Here is a 5,869-nt window from a genome sequence, read left to right as displayed (position 1 = left end):
TATTGTTGTGGTAAAGATTTTGCTGAACCGATATACTGCAACACTGCGTAGAGAATATAATATAACCATTAAATCGAGTATATCATATAAACTCAATATAATATCATTCGTGCGAATGTGCGATCATATTATAACAGTATACACTACACAGAGTGATTCAATTAATAGTAAAATACTCGTTAGGTATATATATTTCGAAAATTATTAATATTTATTAATACATATTTAGATCTTAAATACTGACGATATACTTCAAAATTACAAAAAATTGCAAATTATTCGTTGAAAATATGTACAATTTTTAATTTTAACACCTAAAGATTGAAAATGTAGATAATAAAAAATTCTCCATTTTTTTTTTATTGGAATTTAAAAAAAGTTAAGCAAATCACCAAATACATTTTTTATTTTTACGAACTATTGGAATTCAAATGTTGATAACACTAGATATAAACATAACGATGAATATTTTGTTGTAAATCAAAGACTATTATTTATAAAAACTTGTAATTTTTGCATATTAATACTTGCTACACACGATGAAAATTTAAAATATTTACATTCACTCTAAATCATTTTAATATGTATCATTAACCTATTTACATCGTTTTATGGAATGTTGGTAGTGGCTTAAAAGTAAATAACAGATATTAATAAAAATAATAATATATACTTAATATTTTAATAATATACTTGTGCGATTTGTTTTTCGCAGATTAATTCAACATTTTCAACCTACCGTTTACAAATATAAAAATAAATGACTAACAGCTATATAAATATATATTGTAATATATTAAAATATCGTTATGGTCTGTCTACATACTCAGAATCGATTTTCGTATATATATAGATACAAACGTACAACATATGATTTATTTAATATATCATTACTGATGAATGGCTAGCAGGCTAGGTATAGTCGACACTTCTACTATACAGCAGAGTGATTTTTATGGGTTTTATTTTACATTGAAATTTTCATTTAATTTCATAAATTTTCACAAAATATAAACGTTGGGTAAATCTATAGGAGTAAACTAGTATAAAAAACAAAAGTGTTAAGTTAAGTTTCGATTACAATATTATTAAAATAGTCCCTTGGTAGTTGGTTTAGATAACTTTTCATTGATTCGTCATCTGATAATAATTAAAAACTCAATGTAATAATATCATTATACGTATTTTGTACTTTGTAACTAATTTTAGATACCTACATTATAATATTAGATCATATAGTTATAAACATAAAATTTATGTTCTTAAAATATTTTGACCGTATATGAGATGTCTTATGAACATGAATACGTGGGCTATTCTTTTATAAGTTTTAAATGACAAGTTACATACATAACTTCACCACACCTCTATATATAAAATAAAAAACGATAATAGTTACAATAAATAACATCTAAACCTTATCGAAAACGACCTAATTTTTTTAATCAATAGTCTCATTAATAGAACGTACGAACCATGATAGTTTTTCAAAAAGTGTTTGAAACGGAAATAGTGTAGAATGATGTTCTAATATTAAATGAAAAAACATTCAGTAAGTGTCAACAAAAGTTTTATAAGTTTGACTAATAGTAGGGGGTTATGAATTGTCAAACCAAAAGTTATTTTATTTATTTTAAATATTAAATACATTTACTTTTTATGATACGGTATATAAATTTTTAATATTATTTTAATAAATAAAATAACAAAACATTTTGTGTACACATAATACATACTATAACATAGGTACATACTATATTGTACAAACTTTTTTTAAAACTTAAGGTAGACTGGTAGGTATCTTAATATTATTTTTGTTAAAAATTAACAAATATGTATTTATAATACATTTAAAAAATTTTACCAATTAAATAATAATCTTGAAACACTGTAACTTATAAGGTAATAGATGATATTTTTTATAATATTCAAATATTTTTAAATTTTTATCTATATATTTTAAGTAGAAATGATAATTTATCATAAAATATTTGTATTAATTTGAAACTTGATTAGATTTATGAGATTGTTTGCAAGGAAGTCGTTGTATATTTCCGGAAATTACTAATAATATTGAAAACCGATAAAAAATATTATAACAGGATATTGTCATAATGATAATAAAGTAATTTATTACAATTTTAATAAACTTATTTTTTAGAGATAAACAATCCAGTCAGACGTTTAAAAATATAGTTTTTCGAGATATTTTATGTTAATATATGATTAGGATGTATTCATTACCTAACCCTATACTAATTAATTCAATATATTTTATTTTTATTAAAAATAAAGCAAGAAGCGTTGGAAAATAATATACATTTCAAAATTAAAGTATGATTTGTTATGTTCATAAGAGTATATTATTTAGTAGGTTTACCAAGTAAATCAAAATCGCATTTAATAATCTTCCAAATACATTTATTTTGGAATCTTTAAATTCACGTTTTTTAATTTAATATTTGTCAACAAAAATTGAATTGTTTGTATTTTACATAAAGTCATAAAGGTCACAATAGGGTTTAAACTGCGTAGTTTAAATGTGTACTGCGCAGTTAAGAATATCAATTGCGTAGTTTTCTGACGTCTTTTACTAGGAATATGAAACATGTAAGTTTCTCAGATGAAATAATGTATGATATCTGTTTAATATTTACTATTAAAACATAATAATTTTAAAATTTTGAATATAAATAATTAAATATTAACATAGAGCAACTTAAACATAATTCCACGATAATTTAGAGAAGACCTTGTCGAAGTAAGATTTTTTGAATATGAACATGGCTGCATTTTCAACTCAATCATTATTATTACTGTATTATACGTATATTATTTAGATTTTAGATATATTATATTTAAATACTTTATTGGAAACTAGAGTAAATATACCAAAATAAATAATAATAATCAATATTCAATACGCATGTATCATGTTATTCTATTTTATATATAGGTATTTTAAATTAATGTTCTTGGAATACAGTATTGAACGTTAACTATTCAATATGACATTTTGAATACTACAACGTTTATATATTATTTACAAAAAATCAAATATCAAAACCAGCATTAAAAATTTAAGAAATAGGGAGAAATATGGAACAAATAAATTCTTGGAATTACAAACAAATTGTTAAAAGACCTCATAAATATAATATTTAATGCATACGCATGACGCACTTATAAAACCCATGCATGTACGTAGGTACAAAATAAAATATTATATATTATGTATTTATGTTATTTAATTGCAATAATATTAATCACTTTATTATAAGTAACAATATTATGTACGAGTAGTTGGAAAATAGTCCAAATGAAAGTTTTTATGATTAGATTAATATAAAATATGAATTTAGTATTAAAACAATAATCAAATCATGTTTTAAAATTTTAATATACTGTACCTATAACGAACCGAAAACTCGTTAACCGTGTTAAATATTAGTTTATTATTTTAATGATTTTTTGTATTTCTTATAAAACTAGGACTTTTTAAAATATTATAATTCATAATCAAAAAGTAATATATTAGTCTAGACATGGTATAACGTATAAGTGTATACGGATTTTATATGCCATCTTACCGGTTAAACTAACATTTATTACATATTTTCTGAAAATAACTACGTTAACAAAATATACAAATTATTATTTAAAATTAATTTCAATGTATATTGTTAAATATGTTGTCATTTAAAAAAATAAAAACTTAAAAACATTAACGAAAAAAATTGCAAAAAATATTATTTTGCAATGACATCAAATAATATAAAAAAAACGAATCACTTTATAATTTTATATACACTAAGAATTTTCCATTAGGTAAATTAAACCTTTAGTTTTTTAAACAAAAATAAAATATACACACAACGAAGAAAACACATTGTAAAACCAATATTATCAAATTTCTTTATTCCAAATAAAAGCTAATATAATTATTATGTGTATTACATTTATTATCTATATAAAAAATTTGTTTAAGTAGGGTAAATTGACTATTTTTTTTATATTTGTACATCGAAAAATCAAGTTAAATTATAAAAAATTGTCATATCCGAGGTACGTTGAAATTATTCTTTATTTAAAATTCAGTTTTAAATATTTTTTATGAGCATTAAAATTTTACTTCATTACCGCTTATCGCATTTAGAAAACATGTCAATTGTAATAACATACCTTAACGCGTATTCCGTTAAAACGATAGAAATCCATTTTATAAGTAAAATTATGACGATAAAGTATTAACTATAAAAATCACGCGGTATACTTAATCTTACTTATCAATATAATAATGTCTCTAAAATACTAGAATATTATAATATTATCAATAATAATATAATGTAATTTTTTTTAAATTTTATAATTAAATTACAATATTATTTATTTACATTATATAATAAGTAATAATTACCTACATAAACAAGATCATAACACATTTGTTATTGTTTACTATAAAAAGTATTTTTGGGAGACTATTTAGTATTTAGAAGTAAAAATTCTGAAAAATGGTTTTCAAAATCCAAATAAAAAGCTTTAACAATTTCATGAAATAAATTTTTACTAAAAATGTATTTACAATCTACATCAATGCACAATAAGCAAAAATTATTTAATATATAAACATATATAATATAATATATATATATATCATATAATATAAGAAGTATATAATGTATTTTCCTTCTGCATTAAAGATTCTGCTACTTCTGATAGCAATAAATGTATTGCTCTTAAAATAATGAGTATTTTTTTTCTGCGTGACGTAGCATTGAAACAGTGAAATAGTTTAAAATTTCTACTTTAAGAGTGGATTATAGTAAAAAAAAAAAATAGATTTGGTTATACTTCGAAGGAGTATAACTTAAAAATAAAAGTTCACAGTGTTTTTCAAAATACTGGGGTAGGAATTTATCAAAATTTAAATCGTACAGGAATTTGAATATTTTCGTCATAAAGTTTATTATTATTACTTTCGATGACAATGTAATTTTCAAAATATTGATAACTATTTTAAGGTAAATATACGCATTGATTATATATACTAGTATTTATAATCAATAGTATACGGTAAACCGTATTTATACCATTATAATAATACACCAGTTTTTGACCAGAAAAGATGATTGGGTGTGGTTGAGAAGGATCTAGAAAAGTTAGTGGTGAAGAACTGCAGAAATATTTATTTGGAGAGACTTTGTGGACAATTGTGATGATGACAAATATTCTTATAGACTATAGAATAGTTGGAGCCAGAATAAAAATGTTTATAATACTCAAGTATATAATTTTAATTTAATTTAGTCTCCACAGTAATACATTTAATGTTTATTCCAAATGGATACAATTTACAGATTTTTAAATTAATGAAATTAACAGAGTTGAGACTGTCTATATAAAAATTATTTATACATTTTTTTTATATCTTACCCCTTAATCAATTTCAATACCTTTGTATATAAATTAAATGTATAATAAATTACTAGTCGATTACTTAAGTTTAACCCGTGCCTTCTCACCATCATATCTTAAAGTTCAAGAGTTATTTTTTATTGAAATAACTGTGTGTTTAATTTATTTATATCTCTGTTTCATCATTTTGTATAAAAATACTTATATGAGACTATTTATAGAAAATTAGCCTCTCCTCATTTAGTCACTATTCTATTATAACTTAAATTAATTTAGTCATCGCACTTAGTAAGCCAAAATATGTATTATAAATTATTATTATTATTATTATTATTATCTTTAGCTCAAGCTTTGAATATCTTATGTATAAAAATAAAAATAAAAAATAATATAAATTTACATTAAGGATTGTTCTATAATTATTTTTGATAAACATAATATTTTTTAATGTAAC

The sequence above is a fragment of the Rhopalosiphum padi genome, chromosome 2 (genome assembly GCF_020882245.1).
Source record: "Rhopalosiphum padi isolate XX-2018 chromosome 2, ASM2088224v1, whole genome shotgun sequence".
Lineage (NCBI taxonomy): Eukaryota > Metazoa > Arthropoda > Insecta > Hemiptera > Aphididae > Rhopalosiphum > Rhopalosiphum padi.
This window is presented reverse-complemented; position numbering follows the sequence as displayed.